General features: G+C 45.3%; 1 long non-coding RNA gene across 1 annotated transcript in view; it reads right to left on the bottom strand.

The window, feature by feature from the left end:
* Positions 1-11,013: 11,013 nt before the first annotated feature.
* The window catches only part of LOC124241561 (uncharacterized), a 54,893-nt gene continuing 40,570 nt past the window's right edge, over positions 11,014-25,336 (bottom strand). The window contains exon 3 of the long non-coding RNA XR_006889248.1: positions 11,014-11,223. This is a non-coding gene — a long non-coding RNA (uncharacterized LOC124241561). The remainder of the gene's footprint in view (positions 11,224-25,336) is intronic.

A 25,336-nucleotide genomic window follows, 5' to 3' on the forward strand; every position in this document is an offset into this window, starting at 1 on the left:
CATCTTCCAAGACAAAGCCGGGACTGCCTGAGCACAGGGCTGGCACATCTGGGGAACCGCAAGAGACCATTCAGTGTGGAGTTCAGGTTCTGATGGGGAGATGGGCGGGGTTGGAGAACCGTGGGACCCAGGCTAGACACACAGGCAGGAGTCTCAATGCAGCTTCAACGCCCACGGACTCCCAACCCCCAGGTCTTACGATGCTCCTGGGCTTGAGTACACAGATCCACGAGGAAGGAGCTTGGCCTTTAGCAGAGGGAAGATGATTTCTCTGGGGAGGGGTGGATTGGAAGGGAGAGGTATGTGGGGCTGTGATGAGGAAGTCGTGACAGTGGTCCAAGCTGGAGATGTGGAGCCGAGAGCTGTGGCAGCTGCACCAGGAGCAGAAAAGAAGAATCTTCCCACTTTTTTTTTTTTTTAAAGATTGGCTCCTGAGCTAACGTCTGTTGCCAACCAACCTTTTTTTTTTCTTCTTCTTCTTCTTCTTCTCCCCAAAGCCCCCCCCAGTACATAGTTGTAAATTCTAGTTGTGAGTGCCTCTGGTTGTGCTACGTGGGATGCCGCCTCAGCATGGCCTGATGAGAGGTGCCATGTCTGTGCCTAGGATCCAAACTGGGGAAACCCCGCTCCACCAAAGTGGAGCACAAGAACTTAACCATAAAGGCGTGGGGGCCATCCCCAGAAGAATCCCTCTTGAATCTTCCTGAGGCCCCATGCACTCAGTGACCCTGGAGGCAGGGAAGGGGGAGGTGAGAAGAGATTTGAGAGGTCAGTGGGGATGCAGTCACTGTGAGCAAAAAAGCCAGAAAATACCTACCAAGTAGGGAGCACATCCATTGCCCAGATCTTGGAGGCGGCTCCACCAGGTTCCAGGCCTCTGCACCCAAATCAGATTCAGAGCAGGTGAGGGAAGAGTGTGGTGGGGGCTTGTCACTTCTGCCCACTCCAGATTTTCCTTTGCAGTTTCTTCTCAGCAAGGAGCCTTTGTCCCCCACCCTGGGCTGGCATTCCAGGCTCAAGTAAATGGAACACTTCACACCCACTCGGCCAGGTCCATTTATTTCGATTACTCTCATACCTTTGTCAAAAAATGGTGCCAAGGTGTATAAACAGACCAATTTCTGGGATTGTTTCAATCTAATCATATTAAATTATTTGCTCTCTTGGCCTTGAGGTGGTTCCAAGGGAAAGTGATTGAAGTTGGGTCCAAAAATAGCTACCTTTGATTTCCATTCCTGGTGCTAACGTGGGTGAACTTCTTAGAGCTTCTGGTGTTGACGTCAGTGATTCGGGGATGGTCTGAGTCAGGGGCTGGGAGGCGGATGAGGTGGGCACCACCTCTGCTATTTTCCTCCCGAAGCCCCAAGACGGGAAGAGACATTTAAAGAAGGCTTTTAGCAGTGATGGCTTCATGCGCCAGCTACTCCTACAAAGGGAGCATAAATCAATGTCGGGATCATGAGTTTATTGGGAAGAAAAGGATTGTGATCAAGTCTAATAGGGGAGAAAGAGGCCAGAGAGGAGAAATAATGCCTAAAAGCTGACACGCTTTGATCACAGACCCCAGAGGACAGCACACCTAAGTTAGAAGATGCCATGGATGGGAAGAAGCAGAGTGTGGCAGGACGCCAAGGATTTGGAGTAAAGCAGATGTAGGTTCAAATCTCGGCAGCTACCTATTTAAGTGACCTTCAGTAAGTTTCTGAATCTCCCCAAAGCTCAGTTCTCTTTCCTGGAAAACACGGGTGATAGGAATTATGCAGGGTTGTTGTCCTTTACGGATGTGCGTAGAGTGCCTAGCTCTGGGTCCAGTTTGCAGAAGGCAGGCATTTAAATGAATGTGTTCCCCTTCCTGGCCACGACAACACAGCTGCCTTGCAGCACTTTGGGTCCTGGGGCCTTTCACAGTGTTTTGCCCAATATAGGTGTTTATTAAATGTTTGCAGGTTGATTAGAGGGCAATTCTCAATTCACCTTACGTTTACATAGTTCTGGTCTTTGGGAAATATCAGTCAGGGCAAGACAGTCCCTCCAGCACTGGTTCTAAGTAAGAGTTGTAAGACTTGCATTGAGTCAAGTGCAGTGGAGTAGAGAATATGTTAGTTGGTGGGGTCTGATGGAAACATAGCTGGTGCCCTTAGCCGGGGAGCTCCATCCTGATGCTGTTGACAGTGCTCAGCCCGTCACTATGTCTCCACCAGCTCTGGGAGAAGAATGAGCTTTGGTCGTATTCCTGCCTGGCAGCCCCCAAGTTCCAGAAAGACTAGAAAGGAAGACGATATCACCCACAACCATGGGATTCAAAGGCAAATGTCTAGTCAGATCTGATCTCTCTTCTGATTTATCCAGAGGTCTCCTGGGCATCTCTGGCTGGTGAGCTCATCATCTTCTCTCCCCAGCATTTTCGTCTCACTAATTGGCCCCAACATCCATCTGATCACCTGGGGCAGAAGCATCCACGAGACCGACAAGTGCTTGTGGAGCACCCATTTCTAGGTATCAGGGATCCAGTAGAGAACAAGGCAGAACAAGAGCTTGTCCCTGTGGGACTCACATTCCAGGAGGAGAAACACAACTTCTACTTATTCTGCCTCCTAGATGTGCTTCATAGTAATTCTCTTCTTTCCATTTCTAATGCCATTATCAGAGTTCTGCTTTCCTGATCTGGACTATTGTAATCCTTCCTAGCTGGTCTTTGGGCTCCTCTTCCAATCTATCCTCCATACAGCTCTAAAATGATCTTCCTGGTATTCAAATCTGATGATATCACAGCCCAGTTTAAGATGGCCAATGCCTGCCTATTTACCGACGGAACCAAGTGTAAATTATCAATCCTTTACAATGATCAGAGATGGTGAAAACAGGTGGCCCAGGCCTACATCTTCCAACAGACAGATTTTGTTTGGTGTGCATAATGTTGGCCTAGAAGATATTTAAGATATGAATCAGTTCCCAATATTTACATATTGGAAGATGTTACCCAAAAGTTTGGATTTCCAGCTTCGTTTGAAAAAATTCTAAGATCTAGCAAAATTGGGCCAGCATTCCTGCATGGTAACAATTCGCTGGAGCTGATTAGCCTTGTCCACTGACACTGTGCTGGATATAGATGTTATTTACCACTTGACACCTGGTGCCCTTTGTTCATTTATGCTGCCCGTCTGGATCCTTGTAGGTATTGGAGTTGGTGACCCTAACCTAACCTAACCTAATTTCAACTTACTTTTTCAGCATCATCTCACCCAGTTCACTGTCTAGGTCCTGTTCTCCGTGAACCACTGTGTTCTTCTGCGCCTGAATGCCTTTACTTATGCTGTTCCCTCGGCCCCTTCTTCCTCGGCACTCGTGAATAACTCAGCTTCAAGGCTCACCTCTCCCCTGGAAGACTATCGTCCCCCGTCTTCTGTACATCTCCCTCCCAGGGCCCTGTGTTAATTTCTCCGACTGTAGTATAAGGATTTGTTTGACTTCCCTCCTAGACTGTGAGTCCTTTGAGGGTAGGAACATTGCTTTTCATTCATTCCACAAATGTGTCGAGTTCCTACAATGTGTAGGTCCCAGATGTTGGCACTGATGGTGAACAAGACAGGGTCCTTGTTGTCTTAGAGCTTATATTCTGGTGGGGGAATGTCACCAAGTAAACGGATAGATTTATTTCAGAGAGAGTTAAGGTCTGTAAATAACGTAAAACAGGAAGCTATGATAAATGATGACATAGGAATGGAGGAGGGGACTAATTTAGCAAGGGTGGTGAGGAAGACCGGCTGGAGGAAGGAACGTGTAACCAGAAGGAACCAGTCTGCTGGAAGGTCTGGATTTTGTAGTCCTGGCACAAACCAGGCATTAAGAAATATTTGTAGAATAAAGAAATGGATGTATGAACCATTTACCATACACACACACACACACACGAACATGCATGCACACACAGAAAGATAATAATTACATCATGTAATCACATAGTATAATGGGCTTGGCTAAATAAAATGAGATATCCCAGCTTCATGAACTGGGCTGTTATGAGTTCCAGATCCACACCCAGAAAACCAGATGGAGGGTCTATACTGACCTGTGAGTCAGGAAACCTGTAGCTGTGTACATTTAGGATTGCCTTTGGCTGCAAGTAACAGAAAAATTGACTACAAGTGGCTTAAATCATAAAGATATTTATTGTACACTTCACACTGGCATTCTTGACCTTTTTTACACTGTGGCAATCTGATATAATATATTGGTGACTCTATTTCAATATAATTAATATTCTTTGTATTTGTATGCATTTCATTTTAGCTTTTAATTTTTTTTTTTTCAGTATGAAGTTCTTAGGATCACAGGCCGAGGAATGTAGCAGCCTCTGGAAGCTGGACAAAGCAAGGAGCTATATTCTCTTCTAGAACCTTCAATAGTACAGTTCTGCTGACCCATTTTGGATTTCTGACCTCCAGAACTGTAAGATTTGTGTTATTTTAAGCCATTAAGTTTGTGATAATTTGTTACAGTATCAGTAGAAAACGGATACAAATTTTAGTCCTGGAAGTGGGGTTCTGCTGTAAAAATGTCTAAAAAAGTGGCTTTGGGACTGGGCAGTGGCAGAGGCTAAGAGAAGTTTTAGAAAAAGCCTAGATTGCCTTGGAAAGGCTGTGAGTAGAAATATGGACATTAAGAGGGACTCAGAAGGAAGTGAAGAGCGTGGTAGAGAAAAACTAGATTGTCTTAGGAATATTTAGATCATCATAAACAGATAGTTGGTAGAAATGTAGATGATAAAGGCACTTTGGGTGAGGTCTCAGGGAGAAATGAGAAACATATTACTGGAAACTAGAGGAAAGGGGAGTCTTGTCATTTAGTGGCAGAAAGCTTAGAATTGCATCCTACATTTCTGTGGAAAGCCGAACGAGCAAGTGATGAATTTGGATATTTAGCTGAGGAGATTTCCTTGTAAAGTGTTGAAGGCGTGTCTTGGTTTCTCCTTGCTGCTTATAGTAAAATGTGAGAGGAAACAGATAGATTAAGGGAAGAACTGTTAAGCAAAAAAGAAACCAAGACTTGATGATTTGGGAAATTCTCAGCTTATCTAGATGCCAAAAGACACTGCCAAAGATGCTAAAATTAGATTTGCTGTGGGGGCTGGCCCCATGGCCGAGTGGTTAAGTTCGGGCGCTCCGCTGCAGGCGGCCCAGTGTTTCGTTGGTTCGAATCCTGGTCGCGGACATGGCACTGCTCATCAAACCACGCTGAGGCAGCGTCCCACATGCCACAACTAGAAGAACCCACAACGAAGAATACACAACTATGTACCGGGGGGCTTTGGGGAGAAAAAGGAAAAAAATAAAAAAAGCTTTAAAAAAAAAAAAAATTAGATTTGCTGTCAGGAAAACATGCTCTGAAGAGAAAGCCAAGGATATGTCCAGCCTTTTGCTAGTGCCTCTGAAGTATCAAACTATCAGCATATACAGTCGTACAGAGAGGTCTTTGAAAAGAATAAGTGTGTGACTCATGGACCCCCTGAACTATCACAGCAGAAGCCAGGAATAAAGATCAAATTATCCAAGAAGGATCTTTGAAGGAGCCTCTTGTCTAATGGAGTAAGTCCCTGTGAAATACACAGGAGACCCACAGGGGTCTTGAAAATTTTATATCAGCAGAAACACTGCCATCTCGGACTGACAGTGCAAGGATGAAATGAAAGAAGGCTGTCAGACTCCCAAAATTCTAGAGGCAGGATATAGTCTGATAAAACTGCTCAGTTGTAAATACTTGTCACTCTTCAAGAAAAAGGAAAAGTAATTCTGAAAGCAGAATCACAAAGTTCAGAGGGCAGAGCCATGAACTATAGGGGATTCTTTGCAGACCTTGAAACCTAATGTATTCCTAGCTAGATTTCAAAATTGCCTGGGACTGGTGACTCCTTTTTCTCTTCCATTTTCTCCCATTTGGAGCAGAAAAGTCTATAATGGTCTATGCCTGTCCCATCATTGCATTTTGGAAACAGATAACTTGTTTTCTAGTTTCACAGTTCCAGAAGTGGAGAGGAATCTTGTCCCAGGATAGATCATACCAGTAGTCTACCTTTACCTGATTTAGATGAGACTTCCGAGCTGATAATATTGAGATGAGATTTTGAACTTTGAGTCGATTCTGTAATGGGTTGAGCCATTTGGAAATGTTGGGATGGGTTGAATGAATGCATGTGGGATGGAGGTGAATCTTTGGGGGTCAGAGAATGGACAATACAGTGAGAAAGTTCCAGGTACTGCTAATGCTACTGTAGATTGTTGCGTATGTTCCTCATTAAAGAAAATACCAAATTTCAGTTAGAAGTTTACGAAAATGATGTAACTTTTTTTCCCAGCCAACTTCACAAACTCTCAGGTTAAAAATCTCTGACTAGGGGGCCAGCCCCACTGCGGCGGCCCAGGGTTTCACCGGTTTGGATCCTGGGTGCGGACATGGTACCGCTCATCAGGCCACATTGAGGTGGCATCCCACATGTCACAACTGGAAGGAACTGCAACTAAGATATACAACTATGTACCGGGGGGACTGGGGGAGATAAAGCAGAAAAAAAAAAAAAAAAAAGATTGGCCACAGTTGTTAGCTCAGGTGCCAATTAAAAAAAAAAATCTCTGACTAGGAGGAGGCTGTCCCTGGGAGGCAACAGGTTCCATCTGCTACCCCATCCTTGGTGGGTGGACAGAGTTTTCCTCACGCCACAAGATGGTTACTCCAACCCCAAGCATCACATTCTTATATGCCAGCCTCCCAAGCTGGAAAGAAAGAAGGAGAACAAGATGTAAAGAAGTTTTTTTGTGAACTGCTTTTACCTGTTGTCAGGGGTGAAATCTTTCCTGGAAGTACCCAGTGGATCTTTTCTTTTCGCTCATTGGTCACGTGGTCACCTTGGTATGTAACCACCGGCAAAAGGGAATTAAGTGGGGCTGGCCCTGTGGCCGAGTGGTTAAGTTCACGTGCTCTGCTGCAGGTGGCCCAGTGTTTCATTGGTTCGAATCCTGGGCGCGGACATGGCACTGCTCATCAAACCACGCTGAGGCAGCATCCCACATGCCACAACTAGAAGGACCCACAACGAAGAAGATACAACTATGTACCGGAGGACTTTGGGGAGAAAAAGGAAAAAATAAAATCTTTAAAAAAAAAAAAAGGGAATTAAGTTACCATGATTGGCTTAGACCAGGGGTCAGCAAAGCTTTTCTGTAAAGGGCCAGATAGTAAATATTTTGGACTATGTGGGCCACATAATTTTTGTTGCAGCTACTCACTCTGCTGCTGTAGCAAGAAAGCAGCCATAGAAAATACGTAAACAAATAGGTGTGGCCAGGGCTATCAGATTTATCCAACAAAAATGTAGGATGGTGCATCAAATTTAAAGTTCATGTAAGCAACAAATGCTTTTTTGAGTATAACTATGTTCCATACAATATCTGGGGCACACTTACACTAAAAAAAATATTCATTTTTTTTATCTGAACTTCAAATTTAGCTGGACATCCTGTATTGTATCTGGCAACCATAGAGGTCACGACGACCAGCTCATGTTGATTTGCTGGAAGCCTTCCTGCTTTTAGCACCAAAAGTCCAGAGTTCAGGAAACCCTCTTGTTCCCTGGCAAACCAGGACAGTTGGTCACCCTACCAATAAAACGTTGGGGATATTGCAATTTGAATTTCATGTAGTTTTCACATTAATTTCACAATTATTCTTCTTTTGATTTTTTCCAACCTTTTCAAAATATGAAAAACATTTTTAGCTCACAGGCTGTACAAAAACAGGCAGTGGGCCAAATTCGACCTGTCAAATCTGGTCAATAGTTTGCTGACCCTTGACCTAGACCATTTGTGATTCATCCCCTGGGGATGGACATATTGCTACTCAAACAAAATTAAGGTTCTGTTAATAAAGAAGACAAGGAATGGCTGTTGGGAGGTAACTAACAGTGTCTGCCCAGATTGGACATCTCCTTTTCTGAAGCTCTGTGTATTTAGCTCTCTGAACTGCCGCGGGCGATGGATTACTCAACATTCCCCTCTCAGGCATCTCTGCGGCCTCTCAAGCTTGTCTGTTTCCCTTAGAGACTCTTAAAACAAACCAGGGATGTTCTAGACCTGGAGAAAAAAATTCTATCCGTTTTCTTCTAATGTGTAAATGATGATCTTGAGCAAGTCTGTTCCTCTCTCTGGACCATGGTTCTCCCAGCAGCCCTAGCTCGACCTGATTGCGTGGGGCAAGAAGACCTCTCTGATATTTAAGGGTGTTGAGTTTTCATGGTTCCAGTTGTGCACATTTAGATGATCTCATTGAATCGCAGAAGGACCCCTTAGCATAGAATTAATGTCCAATTTCTAGAGGAGGACTTTGAAACTCAGCAGCCTCCCTATTTTTTGCCGCATCTTGCCTGCAGGCTCTCCACCCTGGAGGACCAAGAGAGAAGAAAGTCATACATTCCAAAATAGTGGAGATCCTACTGTCCCTGCTCGTAATCTCTCAAAAGAACAGCACTCCAGATGGTGCCTGTTTATCTGTGGTTCTAACCCAATTAGGACAAATTATCATTTCTTTGGTTTGATGTGTCTCCTGGGCATCCTTACACAGTCAACAAAAACCACACGGAGTTCATATTGTTTCAGCTTTTCCATCAGCAACTTTTATGATCAGATTTAGAAACTGGTTGTAAAAAACTGGCTTCAGACCCCCAACTTGGCAATACCAGACCATTTAGTTCTTTCCTGTCCAAAAGTTAGAAGAATTCCCCCCTAGGCAGTCTAAAGAGAGAAAGAAAATGAGTGAGAGGCTAAATTTCTTGGCCTTTAAAAGGTTTTTCTCTTCTAAATGAGTATGTGGTCATTCCACTGGTACTGAGAGGAGGCCAATAAGTGAATAGAAGGAAAAAATAAAGCAGCCCTCACCAACTTATCTTCCTGGCTTTTTGAGTTTTAGGATGAATGATCCCATGTCTGTGGAGTCAAAATCCTAAGAAGAAAGGTCTTGTGCACCCAGTGAATACGGAGAATGGGATAGTGAAACAAATGGTCACATTGAGTAAACCGAGCATTTATTAACCTTTGTGGAGCAGCCAATCCCCACCAACTGCGGACGGGCTTTGAGGAAATCCCATAGCATTGAGACATTGGGGCATGTCCCCGCCTGCTCACAGACGGCTGCCTAAATCTTGCCTGCTCATTAATTTCCAAAGATATTGTTGGCTTTTTATTTCTTTCACAGGGTCATAGTAGAGGGAGCAGTCTGAGTGACCACATGGGGACATGTCAACATCCACGCTTCCTTAGTTTCTGAGCTTTCAGAAGTTACCAGGTTTGTTTGCTGACCCATCACTCCTTCCCAGGATGCACTGCAAGAGAAACAAAAGAAAGGTCCTGTGAAGTGTCAAGTTGCGACTTGCTCTTCGCCCAAAGAGAACCTTCTTCACCAACAATTACCACATCATCGTAAACACTCGGGAGAGACATGATGTAAAAATGAAATTACTGAAAACATTTTTGGACTAACACTTGGCTTTATATAAACTCACAGACAATCCTATAAGGCACTCAAGCAGATTATGGGTTTGAGCAAAGCTGGAAAATTGCTGCCATTATATTGTTATTATTAACACCTTGTAATTAGCCCTAAGGAATCCCAAAGTTCTCTTTCTTGATTTGGCTTTAATGAAGGAAAATTGCTACCTTTGCAAGTTGGATGGCGCCCGTTCTGATTAACCTTAAGTATATAGGACTATTATTTTGAAAATGTTTGCTGTCATGTGAATATTAGCATTACATACAACTGGGAAGGGGCTGGGGCTGGGAAGGTAGAGAGGAGGAGATCCTCTTTTCCCTTCTCCTTCTTTCCCCCCCACCGCCCCCCCACCCCCACCCCCAAAGGAAGGTGAATCATGGCCTTACTTCAGCTGTGGTCCTTGCTTGGAAAATCAAGAATGAAAGCCCTGTGAAGGCCATGACCGCAATTGCTTGGTCTTTGCCAAGCTCCACTGGCAAGGCTGTGGGCTGCCAGCTTCTCAACCTGTTGATTGCACAGGCTGGCGGGGTAATTGTACACGGTGGTTTTACCATTACCTGGAGAGGGACCCTATGGGGATGAGATCATACGGGAGTTAGCACCTAGTGCCATAAAGCAGGTTTTATTTGCATGTCCCAGAACTCTCCAGAGGCCCCTTCTGCAGCCTTCACAGGCACCGTGTCTCCAATGAAACGCCGCCAACGTTAATAAAAGATCCCTCTATATATCCCTCAACTCCCCTCCCACAGGCAAGTAAGTGCACTGTTTTCATTACCTTCTCTGGGAAAACCATACATTAAAGAGAAGTCGTTTGATCTTATCTATAATTAATTTGTATTTTGATAATATAGAGGAGGGATTTTTACATGTGATGACTTACCTGTTCATTATTTTTCTCTTTTGAACTCCTGTAACCGCTTAATAACTCAAGCTGCAGCATGGCGGGTTATGACGGTCTCCCCGCCCACCTTTCCGGAAGGGGAAGGTGTTGCCTCTCACACAGAGACAAATTGCTTTAAATAATAACTTTGTGCAAAATTAGTCATACATAATTGAAAAATTCTATAGATGAATACCAAGGTAACTTGAGATGATCAGTTTACATAGGTGCTTGGAGCACGTCTTCCTGCTGGAAGCTGCTCTAACTACCCCAGCCTGGCAATTGGTAAGTGGGTTTCTTTTCCTCCCGTTTCCCCATGAGAATGTGAAAAAGCTTATTTACAGGGAGGGATCATGCAACGACATTCATGTAAAAGCCTAAAATAATAATAATAATAATAACAGTAATCGTAAGAATAATTCCACTAAAGGGGTTGACATTTCCCCAAGGCGAAAGGAAGGGCTGGTGTCTTGGAGCTGGAGATTTCACGATGCTGAGCCTCCTTGAAGCTCACTGAGAAGCAATGACATTTCTTTGGTTACTTGGAGCCCAGTCTAGCCGCCTCCCTGCCAATTTGACATCTTGTATACCTCCCTAAGCAGCTGATCTCGACGTGAAGCGTGTGCGGTCAATGTCACCTCCTTCTTTGAATCAGAGTTGGCTCCCACATGCTCAAAACACCAGCCTTGAGGCCAAACTGTCTTCCCCATGTAGGCAGACCTGGGGTTGAATCTCACTTTTGTCTCTGACTAGATGTGTCACTCTGGGCAAATCACTTCAACTGCCCAGCTCGCAGGGTTTTTGTGAACCTGAAAAGGAATGTGAAAAAGATTAAACATTGACTAACGCAAGCCAACGCCTGGCACGTAGTAGGTCCTCACATATCTCCTTCCCTTGGCGTGTTAAGTGAGCTGGACAGAAGTCAGGGCGAAGCCTTTCTTCTCGCCACTCCCTCCCGCAGGCCTGGAGAGAAGCATTTCATCTCCTGGCCTCAGCTTCCCTCATTTCTAATGGGAAAATAAGACGTGACAGCTGCCTGTCTCTCAGGGTGTGAGGAGGGTTAATGAGCTAATGTTTATAAAGGGTTTTGAGATCTCCCTCTGAAAGTCTCTTAGATGTATTTTATTGGCATATTAAGACTTCTATCATCTGTGGGAAAAAAGTCCAAATGGGAAAACCTAATCATAACTCAAAGGAGCTAATGAGGATATTATGAGTATAAATTCACCGCCTCACTTGCTCGTTTACGGAGTAGTTCCAGATGAGAAGGAGCATGACTGTCCCGGTCTTAAATCTGTGGCGGTGCCTTGGGCCCCGTTCAGATGCCCTGACGCTCTCCAGGGGAAGGGCTGGGGCCGCAGCCTCGGGGGAGACGCAGCGGCCCGACAGGCGTGCATGTGTTGAGGGAAGGAATTACACCTTTCATGTCTTCTGAGTCTCGTCTCACATAGACGAGCTTGATCCTTCATCATTAAATGAGGAGAAAAGGTACACATCGCTTACCTCAGTCCAGAATTTGCCCCTTGCACACTGACATCTGGAGGCTAGAGTTCATTGGTCAGGATGAAAGAATCCATCTACTCAGGAGGAGCATCAGTTTGGTCTGAGTGAACTTGAACCCCTGTAGCACCGTGCTTCTCAACCTTTTATTCATTATTGTTCCCCTAAGGAGACTTTTAGATATTTTTTTTCCTGATCTCCAATCCTCCCCGCAACTCTCATGCAATTTTAATATCACAGATATCCTGTCCATCTATTTTATGTAGTCTACATATATTTGTGCTTTACACACTAAAACAGTAAGATTTTCTTCACTCTCTGGCTCCAAGAACCAGTATTCACCCCCTTGGGGGTGATATCAGGGTCGTCGTTGAGAAGGCATGCTTGAGCATGAAATGAGATGACAACATTTCATTTGCTAACAAGAGCCAGGGTCCTAACTTTGCAAAAAAAGGGCAGAGGATCTGAATAGACTTTGCCTCCACTTTATGCCCATGGCACCTCCCCAGATAGGCATTATTTATTATAGGGAGAACCTGGGAAGAAACTAACAATTCAAAGTCAAGGATTGGTTAAGCAAATTATAGTATAGTCATAAAATGGAACACTTTATGGCCAATGCATACAATTTTTACATACATATTGGTTTACATAATGACCTGTTCAGAGGACAATTGTTAAGGGAAACAGCAGGCTACTCAGTGTACAATATGCAGATGCATTCAGGAGAGGCCTGGAGCTGTACCTGCCTCTGTTATTGCTGGGTTGGGGAATTTGAAGGGTTTCTTCCTCCCTCCCTTCCTCCATCTTTTCTTCCTTCCATCCTTCCTTCTTTCCTCCTTCCCTCCCTCTCTCCCTCACTCTCTCTCTTTCTTTCTCTTTTAGTTTAATCTGTACTTTCCAGTTTTTCTATAAGGAACATATATAATTTCATATTTAAAATAGGGAAATTAAAAAATTTGGAAAGAACCCTCCCACCAAAGATTTCTAAGAGACAGCCAGTTTCCTGGTGGTGTGAGGGCTGCTCATGGCAGTCCAGGCCCTCCCTCTGGTGAGGGTGTAAGCGGCCTCCCGGGTCCTTACCGAGGAGACAGCTCTCTGCCCGTTCTCTGGGTGCTGACATCATTTGGATTCCCCTTAAGGCAGCAGCTCAGGACTCCCCAGCTGCAGCCCTTGGTCCAAGAAAGCAGTGTGAGACAGAAAGGTCTGCCCGAGGCAAAACAATGAATGGGGACAAACGTCAGTCAGATTCTAGATCCTCCATCTGGACCTTCTGGGGTCTCTCCGTGGACCCAGTGAGGTCACTGGAAGGCTAAGAACTGGACACAGCTCAGCTTAGCTCCCTGGAGAACTACTGAAGTACCGTTTACATCTCTTCCTGGCCCTGAGTCTGGACATTACACAATTTGATATCAAATTGCTGTCGGCTGGTTCTTCATCACATCTGTTTAGCACCCAGGGCAGTGTCGGACAGTGTAGTAAGCACAGATGCTTTCTAAGTGGAGAAATGAAGATATTGGACCTTGGGTTGATCGATATCTTTGTAGAGGGTTCAACAGGGCCCATCCTAGTGCCTGCCACAGAGGTCATTTCCCTTCTCGGCTTTGATTTCTTCCACCTTAGAGCTTTCCTACTTGCCGTAGATTCTACCTGGACCCCAGGTCCCCCAGACCATTTGACACTCTATCTATCTCCTCACCTCCGATGTGATTTTCTGGGGAACTCCTCTTGATGCTCTCCATTAGGTCAAGTCTCCTGTTAGCTCTTCTCAGAACTCCCTAGACGCACTCATCCTCTCCTGGCACTTATCACAGCCGTAATTATACAGTTACACATGCAATTATCTAATGATATTAATAATCTGCATTTCATAAGTACCTATTAGGCACCCAGTATGGTGCTAGATGCTTTAATCCTGAGTTCACCATCATTTAATCCTCATGACAATACCATGAAGTACTATTGTATTATTATTATTGTCATTTCACAGAAGAGGAAACTGAGTCTCAGAGGGGTTAACCAACTGGCTCAAAGTTGCACAACCAGTTAGTAGCAGAGTCAGGATTAGTAGGCGAGCTGCCTGCCCCCCAAAGCCTAGCAAAGTGCTCCAGGACGTGTCCCGGAGGTGCAAATCCAGACATCAAGAAATTGAGTTTCCAAGTGAAAATACAGATGTCTGGTTTCTCTGGGAAAACTGAAAGATGCAGCAGTTCTGGGCCACACCCCTTCATGACAACAATCAGCTCAAACTGAGAGGCTGCTGTCCTCCTCGGGGGACGTTTTCCCTCCTGCTCGCCAGGGCTTCCTCAGCAGTCTTTCTGCTGCAGGTGCCACGCTGCTTCCGTCGTGTGTCTAATATTTAGTCTTCCTGAGCTAGGTTCCAGGCCACGCTCAAGAATTTCACGGTTTAGCTGGGGAGACAGACCCATGAAGTCAGTTACAAGGCAGGAGATAAGTTCAGCAATGTCAACAGTATGGCCGGGGCTGTGGAAGTCCGTAACTCAACCCAGGTGCATGCAGGGTTTGGGAGTGGTGTCAGGCTTCCCAAATAAGGACCTTCTTGAGTGGAGTTTTGAGAGATGTAAGGGGTTTTCCTGGAGAATTGGGGGACAACTCCCCCAAGCAGACAGACTAGCATGTGAAAGACATGGAAGTAACATACATGAGAAGCTCCTAGAACGTCAACTAGTTTAGTATGACCGAGGCCAGGGCAAGGGTGAGAAGACCAACAGTGAGGCTGGAGAAAGGGGCAGAGACAATGGCAAATGGCCCTGTGTGCCGGGGTTGTCATGAGGGATGTTCACAAGTACTGGGGCTCTCCTCCTTCCAGGTAAGATTGTTCCTCTCTGCCCTCTCTGACACAGGAGCGGTCATGGGGCTCTCTTTGGCCTGTGAAATGTGAGTAGAAGTGACACATGTCACCCCTGAGTGAAAGTTTTGAGTCAGTACTCGAATCACTATGTTTTGCTTTCCTGCCTCAGCATTACGTGGCGCCTGTGGAGATGGAGCTGTGTCAGCCTGGGTCCCTGAAGGACTCTTGTGAGAAGACACCCTCGTCAACCTACAATGGACCAGTAGTATGTGTAAGAATGAGCCTGTTGGCTTCACGGAGATTTGGGGCTTGTTTGTTGTCACAGCATGATGGGCCCATCCTGACATACATCTGCCGATCTCAGGAATTTAGAATTGACTTTGTGGCCCGAGGGGTCAAAATGTCAAGTTCCCTATAGGGACCACGCAGGCAACATAAATGAATGACGAGTCAGGATGGGAAGTTATGAGCAAGAGGACAACGTCCTACCCATTCAGTGACACCCCACTGACTCTAGGTAAGCAGGGTTAGTGGTTTCTTTCTATTCCCAGAAAATGTCATTTCCTTTCATATCTCTATGCCATTGCTCATGTTGCTGCCTCTCCCTTTGACTCCACTTGGAAAATTCCATGCCTCCTTTAGGTGCAACTTAAATGCCATCTTTGAATATAATGGATCCCCAAACTTGCACCCGCCACCACCACCACCACCGTAATGAGCGTCACTATTGCTGGGAGAGATGGCACACTAAAGTGCCTGCCAGGGCTTAGCAGGCAGTGGGACGTGTGAGGTGAGCCATGGAGTATGCTGCAGGTAGAGAGCTCGGGTCCAGCTCCAGCAGCAGGCACGTGGCCCAGTTCCAGCTGATCATGACCAAGTGGAAGTACAGGTCTTAACTTACGCCATCTTCTGATTTTCAAGGGAATTGAGACATCTGTAATCACATGGGAAATCTCTGCATATGCAAATATTGGAAACTATTTTAAATTTCAAAGAGTTATGAGAGCTAAAACTTTTCTTTTTCCAACTGGCCCTCAGGCAGCCAGTGTGTGTACTGGGCCATGGATGGATTCCTAAGGAGGGGAGGAACTGGTCCAGACCTGAGAGGTGACGAGACCCCTCGGAGATCTCTCTGGGGAGAGATGGAGGCGGGGAGTGAGTGAGGAATGAAAGGAGGAGGTAGGCACTAGGATATTTGGGTGGTAGAATCACCAGGACTTGGTACCTTGGTGAGGATGGGGAAGCCACTCACCAGCTCGGGTCCACAGGGTGGGCAGCACATTCTAAGGGGGAGATGACAGAGCAGCTTTAGGCCGCGGCAGTAGATTGTCTAGGTGCTTCCTGTAGGCCCCTTCCGACTCTGCATCTCCATCACTGTTTGCGCCTCGATTGCAGGGCAGGCACTGGGCTGGAATCTGGGAGCACAAGGTATTAAATGCCAGGACCCTACCCTCCAGGAGCTCTTGACACGAGATCATTTATCAGTTTATCATTTATCGGCTACAGATGGCAGAAAACCCTAACACAGTAGCTTAAACAAGATAGAGGTTTCTTTCTCTCTCACAAGGGAAGTCTGGAGGCAGGCAGACAGTTCAGAATCATTGGACAACTCCATGGTTCTTAGTGCCCTCAGCCCCTGCTCTCTTGCTTCTTTGCCATTCTCACCACGTGGCTTCCATCTCATGGTCCAAGACGGCTTCTAGAGCTATTGCCATCACGTCTGCATTCCAGCCAGAAGCAAGGAGAAGAAGAGAAAGGGAAAACACTTCTCTTTTTGTGCCATTAGCTGTAAGTTAGTAACATGGTCACACTCCACTGCCAGGGAAGCTGAGAACTGTCTTTATTCCACGCGCCCAGCTGCAATCAGAAGTTCTGACACCGCAGGAGAAGGGAAGAATGAATACTGCAGGGCAACGGCAGCTTTGGCCACAGATTGGGCAGCAGATAGTCCTCCTGGAGGGGGGCATTTGGAGGACTGAATGTCCTTCATAGCCCCAGGCCTCTTAGTCAAAATCTCAGAATGAGAGGACCAAGTACAGGTCTGTATTCCAGCAAATTTAGCCAACAGAGACTTCATCACTGTGAACCCACGGGGTGGTGGCGGGCAGTGTGTGCTGATGTCCAGGCAGCTCTGGCTGGAGGAGCCAGCCACCGTGGGCCAGTGGGAGACAGCATGCTCAAGAAGTCTGTGTAAGCACGCGTGTGCTCGCACGTGCGTACACACACACACCCCCCTTCTCCCTGCCACCCCACAAGTCCGTGGGTGGAAGTGGGGATTCAGATGGACTGGCCTGCAACTTTACTGCCACCAACTTTCCATGTGACTTAGTCACTTCACCCTCTCAGAGGCTCAGTTTCCCCATCCATAAAATGGAGCCAGAAGTACCCCCATCACAAGCCTGTGGTGTTAATTAAATGAGAAAACATGTAAAAAGCAGCCAGCACAACTCAGCAGGGCTGGAGGTTGCAGAATTATTGGTTTCCTTCTTTCTTTCACATCAGCTTAACAAAAACTTCATAGCCTGTGGGTTTTCAGAGAAGATAAAGCTTTGGTTGCAGCCTAGATATTAGAGTTGATCAATGATGTGACTGGGAACTCAAAAGACACAGGGCAGGTTAGTCTCAACGTTAACATACACTTGACAACTTCGGCAATAAGGGTTATTCACTTCAACTGATATCTGTTGTCCTGGGCTGGGCTGTATCTGAGAAGCTCTCCCACAGAGACACCAGTGAATGGCTGGCTATATCTGGAATTTTAAAACTGATCACAAAGCTATCACTATTTCTGGAAAGAAGGACATGTATGTCATTTGTTACTAAAGGGGGAACCCTATAAACATTACTAAGAAAAGCAAAGCCACTAGCCACTCTGTGTTCTACATTGTCCCTTCCCTGGAGGTGACCGTGCAGCCTCCCGCATAAGGCGCCAGCTAAAGAGCTGAGTGGTGCACTGTCACTCTTAGGTCACACCTAAGAAAGTTTGTCCATAAAGTTAGAGGTCAAGTGACCCAGGCAGGGAGCTAAGTTGTGGACATGCCAACAACTGGGAGGAGTGGCCTTGGGGTGCAGGCACCACCTTGCATTGGGTATCATAGAGCTGGGAAGTAGCCAGAGGTCAATTACAAGGAGGCGGCCTGGGTGCCTCCCAGGGGAACAGGCCGGGTGACTGTCACCTGTTGGCAGCTCGTAGAACTACTCGGAGAGGACAACTCTTGGGTAAGAGACACTATTGAGATTCCTAGGCCAGAGGGTCTGCCCTGGCACCCCAGAGACCCCCTGTCTCCTTGGAGCCCTTCCCTTTGGACCATGAGAACCAGCTGTCCTACAGGTGACCCCTTTTTTGCATAGAATAAAGAGAGACCATTATGTCAGAAAGACGGCCAACAGGAAGAAGGCAACACATTCCAAGGTCTCCAGAAAGCAGAGGCTGTTGACTCTTCTCCCTCAGAGCATCACTCTCAGTGAACGCCCCCAGCCCATTCCCTCCACCGCCTTAGATTTAGAAACCCGGGAGTCAGCCTCCACAAGGTAGCCTGCTGCTCCCTTTCTTCCACTTAACATGCGCTACACGTCGATTCGCTTCCGTCTGGAAACTCTTGTCCTCTGTTCTCTGGAGTTGCAGTGCTGTAACCCGCGCCTCTGCCCTCCCCTGGGCTGATGGGGACCCTGACCGGCCTCCCTGCCTCCAGCCTCAGCCATGTCAGACAATCTACCTTCCACACATGCCGAGTGGGCACGTCTCTAAAGAGCTTCTGAAAACTGGCCTGACGTATTGCCCTTTGTTTTTATTCAACTTAATTTTTGAGCCATCTGCTTCTCTCTTTTGGCTTTCATGAATTATGTACATAAGACATGGTGGATAAATGCTTCTTACCTAAAAACATCAAAAAATACAATTGTAAATAGGGTCAAAACTTATAATACCTTTCAACTCCCTCATCTGAGATTCACTATCATTCATTTTTGTGTATTCTGACTGACTTTTTCCTCTCTGCTTATATTTGCGTACAAATCCATATAGTTTGGGGTTTCTAGTAATATAAGTGGATCACACCTTGCATTTGTTCCATAGCTCGCTGTTTTCCCTGAACAGCTCTTCATGTCCATACACAGCTCTCCTCTTCATTCTTTCTATAAGCTGTCTAATTTCCCATAGTAGGGCAAACCATGATTTACTGAACCAGAGCCAGCTGAGGGACATTCAAGTTGTTTGTAAATTTTTTTTTGCTATTTTTAAATTTTTTAATTGAGACATAATTGATATATTATACTAGTTTCAGATGTACAGCATAATGATTCAATATTTGTATATATTGTGAAACGCTTACCACAATGTCTAGTTAACACCCATCACTGTAGAGGGTTACAGATTTTTTCTTGTGATGAGAACTTTTAAGATCTACTCTCTCAGCAGCTTTCAAATATACAGTACAGAATTATTAGCTGTAGTCACCGTGCTGTACATTACGTCTCCAGGACTTATCTTCTAACTGGAAGTTTGTACTACTTGACCCCCTTTACCCATTTCACCCCCCCCACCACCCCCCCACCTCTGGGAATGACCAAGCTGTTCTCTGTTTCTATGAGTTCAATTTTTTTATTTTCAGATTCCACATATAAGTGAGAGCATACAGTATTTATCTTTCTCTGTCTGTTTTATTTCAGTTAGCATAACACCCTCAAGGTCCATCCATGTTGTCACAAATGGCAAGATTTCCTTCCTTTTTCAAGGCTGAATAATATCCTAATATATATGTGTATACGTCACATTTTCTTTATCCATTCATCCTCTGATGGATGCTTGGGTTGCTCCCGTGTCTGGACTGTTGTAAATGATGCTGCAGTGAACATGTGGGAGCAGATAGCTTTCTAAGTTAGTGTTTTAGTTGCTGGATAATATGGTAGTTACATTTTTAATTTTGGGGCAAACTTCCACACTGTTTTCCATAGTCGTTGCACCAGTTTACGTTCCCACCAATGGTGCACAAGGATTCCCTTTTCTCCATATCCTTGCCAGCACTTGTTATCTCTTGTCTTTTTGAGAACAGCCATTCTAACAGGTGTGAGGCCATAGCTCGTTGTGGTTTTGGTTTGCATTTCCCTGAAGATTAGTGATGCTGAGCACCTTTTCATGTACCTGTTGGCCATCTGTAGGTCTTCTTTGGAAAAAATGTCTATTCAGATCCTCTGCCCTTTTTTAAATTGGACTGTTTTTTTTTTTTGCTATTGAGCTGTATGTGTTTATAAATTTTATCTGTTTAAACAACACTCCAGCAAGCATCCTTAAGCACATATCTCTGTGTGTATTTTTGTTGGGGTGATTCCTGTGAATGAGACGCTGGGTCAGAGGGTGCCTTACTCTTTAAGGTGAAACTGTGGTGACACTGCTTGCTTAGAACACTCTATGGCTGTGACAGCTCTCACGATGGAATCCAGTCTCGTTCCCCAGGTCTGGTCTGGCCAGTACTCCCACATGCATCCCCTAGGCCTCAACTGAGCCAGACTTGACACCTTCATCTCAGTTCCTTGAGCTCTTCCAGGCCACATTGAAATGTCCTCCTGCCCCTCCTCTGCCTGCCTGGCTCCCACTTATAAACTAAGACCAGAGTTACATTTCCTTGTCTCTGAATTGTCTTAAGGGAACCCAGTCTGAATGTTCACAGTGCCTTGCTCACAGCCTTTACTTTGGCACAAGCCACGTTGCATCACAAGTTCTTTACTCCAGTATTGCCCCCAACTCGTCCCTGAGCAACTCAAGGGCAAGGCCTGGGTCTTATTCATGTCTACACCCCTGGTGCCCAACACTGAGCCTGGTCAAGGAAAGGCCGAGATGATTGCTGAGAGAGGGGATGGATGAGCAAGTGAGCTTGTGTTCCTAGAAGGCTCCTGGGCGCAAGAAAGGTCCTCCTCCTGACCCAGTTTCTAAGGGAAAAGTGGGCAACTTGGTGCTCTATTTCCATGGAATGTAGTGTGGTGGACTGAACAATGGCCCCCCCAAAAGGACATCCCCATCCTAATTCCAGAACCTGTGAATGTTACAGGTTACAGGGTTTTTTCGTTTGCAGTTTAACTTTTTACTTTAGTAAAATCAGAATATGCACAGCAGATGCAGCGCTAGCTTCTAAACTAATACAGCAAGCAAGAGCTAGAGCTACAGGGACCTGAAGTTCACTCTCTCCATTCGGTGGGGTTAAATCCATTCTTACACGATTTTTGAAACCTTGTTTATTAACCGTAAATGTTGCTTGCTGATAAAACTTGTTCAAATGCTATCCCTGCATGTACAAGCGACTGAGCATGCCAACACAACAAAGGTGACCACGTGTTCAAGGACGGCCACGTGCCACACACTCACTGAAAAAAGTACATGCCACTAAACAAAACTCACACAACAAAATCTGAGAATCTGGACACTTCAGATCAGTGTTTTGAAGTGTTTCATTAGTATCCTAAGATAAGCGTATCAAAACTTTGGCATGATTTAATTTCAAGCCACCAATTTTGTTTTTACTAAATCAGAAAATTATGGCTACACTGCCAATGCTGGGTCTGCTGGCTGTGTCAAAGCAACTTTGCAGGTATGATTATATTACGGATCTTAAGGTGGGGAGGTTAAGATGTTGGATTATCTAGGTGGGCCCTCAACGCCATCACAAATGTCCTCATAAGAGGGAGGCAGAGGGAGACTTGACAACAAGAGGAGAAGGCAATGGGACAACACAGGTGGAGACAGGAGTGATGTACCCACAAGCCGAGGCTTGCCAGCAGCCCGTGGAAGCTGGAAGAGGCCCAGGACGAAGCGAGGCCTTGATTTCAGCTTCATGAACTGACCTCTGACTCTCGGCCTCCAGAACTGTGAGAGAGGACATCTCTGTTGCTTTAAGCCACCGATTCTGGGGTGAATTGTTACAGTGGCCGCAGGAAACTGACTCATGTGGTAAGCATTTCTAATGGCTGAGATGATGCCAGATTCTGTGGGGACTCGTCACAGAATAGGGACACAGCTCTTTCCTCAGTGTCCCCCCAAAGGGACAAGATCAAATGAACTGAAATATTCCGAGAACAGTGTAGTGAAATGGCGTCTCAACTAGGATTTTGGGGGTTAGCTTAGAAACTTCAGCTGTAAAAGTTAGAAGGTGGGGGTGCCCTCACGCAGGGAGTGAGTTTAACTGTGGGAAATACTGTGAGAATCACGAATGCACGAAGGCCGACCTGTGAGGGTGTGCTGCGGTTGTCCATACTCGGCTGGAGACATCGCGTGAGCCTCCAACTCTTCTATATTTGGGCTTGTTGGCCGACATTGTCTTAATGCCTAAGATATGTCTTGGCAGTTAACGTGGTAAATTTGGAAGCAGCATTGACTTACTGGCCTCTTTTTTTACTACTATTATTATTATTTTTAACATTCAAGGGTCCCACAGTGGTAATTTAAAGAGTTAATGTGGCTTTCCAGAAGTTCTTAACATATTTTTAGCACTGGAAGAATTTGGCCCAATACAATCACAGAGCTATCATTTTTATGAGTGTGATTTTTCTCTCTTGCACAAACACTGCATCAACAGTAACATAAAAAATTAGCCACAATCCCGCCACCCAAACAATTTTTGCCCATGTTCTTTTCCTGTCTCTGTCCATTTGCAGATAAATTTTTTATTATCTCAATCATAGCTTAGATGCCATTTTGTAAGCTTCTCTTTTCTCTCTTCTAGCAAAAGCGTTTTCCATGATGCTACTCAGTGTTCTTAAAAGGAAATTTTAAAGACTGTGTCGAAGTCTTTTGAGGGGACGCCCCATAACTAATGCAACAACTACTTTATTATTGAGCATTTTGATGGCTTCTGATGTTTTCATTACTGTCAATAAGGCTTCTGGAGAGCCTGGTCTTCATTTCAGATTATTTACTTTGATAAATTTCCAGGCCTGACTTGACTTGGTCAACTCACATGAAATGTGTATGATGTTTGAAATAGGTTGTCAAATTATTTTTCAGCAAGGCCGAACCTATTAAACCTGCCCACAGCTGTGCCGGTGTTTCAGTTTCTCATCATCTTCACCAGCGTTAGAGGTTATCTTTATTTTCCACTGAATTTGCTTGATACTAAACAACAAGTTCTTGTTGTTTTCATTTGCATTTCTTTGAGTGTTCTCAAAGGTTGTATAGCTTTTTGAGTTTGTCTAATTGCACACATTATGCTCTTTGCTCACTTAGATGTTAGGGTCTGGATTTTTTTTTCTAATCAGGTGGAATGCACTTTTTATATCCAAATAAGTGTTGATTTTGTGTAAAATATTTACTATAATATATATATTTTTTAACTTTTCAAGTCTCCTCTTTTTCTTGTTGTTCTAATTATACAATAGTTTAGGGCGTAATGGCTCATGCTCTGAAGTCAAACTGACAGGATTCAAATCCCAACTCAGCCTCCGCTTGATCTGGGCAAGTACTTAACATTGCTGAGCCTCGGTTTTCTTATCTGCGCAATGGAGATGACACGGCCTCCTCCGCACGGGGCTGGTTTTCCTTTCCAGTCTGCTCTTTTGCTCTTTATATCCATTACGTCTCTCACCCCTCGCAGAGAAGTTTTACATGTTTACATAGTTGCCTCTGTCTTTTTTGGTTTTTCTTTAAAGTTCCCAGTGAACTGTCTCTGGTGCATGTTCTCAGGATCACAAATGATTACGGCCTTTTGGTGCCCAAATGTGTTCCAGATGGAAAGTGCTCGCGTGGTGGCATCGCACGTAGCCTCCTACTGTATCCAAACGGCGGGTGTCTGGACTCGGAAGGTAGAGATTTTCCAGTGCAAAAGGAAAATTGGAAGGAGTTACTCAAAACCTGATGGAACTGCCCATTAACGCCCCCAAACGAAAGTTAATATTGTTCCAGCCATGGGCAAGAATGTCAAGAATGCTTTGTAAAGTTTTATCTCTTTGCAACTCTCCGTTTTAATTATTGTCAGGAGGTGACCTACATACTCTCCAGGGAACTTTCATCCCCCATGTGGGTGAGTGCCGTGACCCACTGGGGATGGGACCCCCGCTCCCCATTTCTCTGCCATTCCCTCCATTTTCTGATAATGGGGACAGCTGGCTTTTGGTGCCTGATGCCCGGGAGTTTGGATTCTGTCTTCACCCCTGTCTAGTGATGGCAATGTCACTCGTGTCCTCAGAGCCTTAATTTTCTCATCTATAAGATGGGAGTAATGGTACTCATCTCAACAGGTTGGTCATGGTGTTTAAATGAGATCATAGAAGTGGTTAAGGGCCGAGAGGAGGATGAATACCTTCTCTCTGCCCCGTGCATTGTAAATCTGACCATGGCCCTTACTCAAAGGCCTTTATGACTCTTCTCTAAAGTCCAAACTATTTGGTTCTTGAGACTTTTCACCGTCTGACTCATGCTCCCCTCTCCAGTTGCATTTTCAGCTCTGCTGCTTATAGCTGCGTGGTCAGAGTCCAGTGACTTAATCTGTCTGCATCTCACTTTCCCTATCTGTAAAATGGGATAATAACCCCTATCTCCTAGGGTGGCTACGTGTAAAGAGCTCGGGAGAGAACCTGGCATCTAGTCAGCACTCAGTAAACACTAGCTACTGTGATTATGATTATTTTCATCTGCGTCCCCCCCCCCCCCCCCCCCCCCCCCGGCACGCTGGTCCTTATCGCCCATACCTTTGCAGGTTCTGCTCTCTGTGCCTGGAAGTCCATTCTCTCCCCCTTTGCTGCCTGCTTCATTCCTGGGGATCCTCAAAGTCTCAGGCCATCTGAGCCTTGCTTGGAAGCCTGCCCAGGCCCAATGAGGTGCCCTTTCTGAGGCCCACCCAGCTCCCCGTGCGCATCCCTGTGGCAGCCCTGGGCAGTGGGCCAAGCATGGGCTCTGGAGTCGGGCTTCAATCCCAGCTCTGCCTCTCAGCAACTTGACCATCTTGGGCAAGTCACTTAACATGTCTGTGCCTTGATGTTCTCATACACAAGTGGATACAACAGTGACTCAATCTTTTCAGGATAAAATGAGAAGATGTAGGTAAAGAACTTAGAACAGTACCTGGCAGGTGATAAGCTCACGATGTAAGAAACTACTATTTTGACATAACATATTACACCACGTGATAATTATCTGTCTACTTTTCTGTTCCTTCCCCCAAGATGATGAGCACCTTCAGAATAGGGACTGTGCCTTGTTCATCTTTATCCTCAATATCTGGCACATAAAAAGTGCCTAATAAATGTTTGCTAGATGTAAATAATCCCAAAATGGCTTTATTTTTTAAATTTTCTCAGCTTTCCATGAGAGAAGCGATCGAGCTCCTGGAAAGAAGCGGTGGGCTTTCAGCTCAGATACACCGTAGACGTGACTTTGGGGAGGCTGCTGACTTCTCTGAGGCTTGGTTTCCTCATTTGTAAAATGAGGATAATTATGACTTCGTGGAGTTTTACGAATATTAGAAATAATGTCCGTGAGAGATGTAGCACATTCCTGGATGGAAAGGCTGAATGTGGTAAAGGCGGCGATTCTGTCAAATTAATTTAGTCAAAAATCTCCATGGGATTTTTTCTTAGATCTTGACAAAATGATTCTAAGTTTATTTGGAAGAATAGCAAAAGAAGAC

Source organism: Equus quagga, chromosome 7, assembly GCF_021613505.1.
Source record: "Equus quagga isolate Etosha38 chromosome 7, UCLA_HA_Equagga_1.0, whole genome shotgun sequence".
NCBI lineage: Eukaryota > Metazoa > Chordata > Mammalia > Perissodactyla > Equidae > Equus > Equus quagga.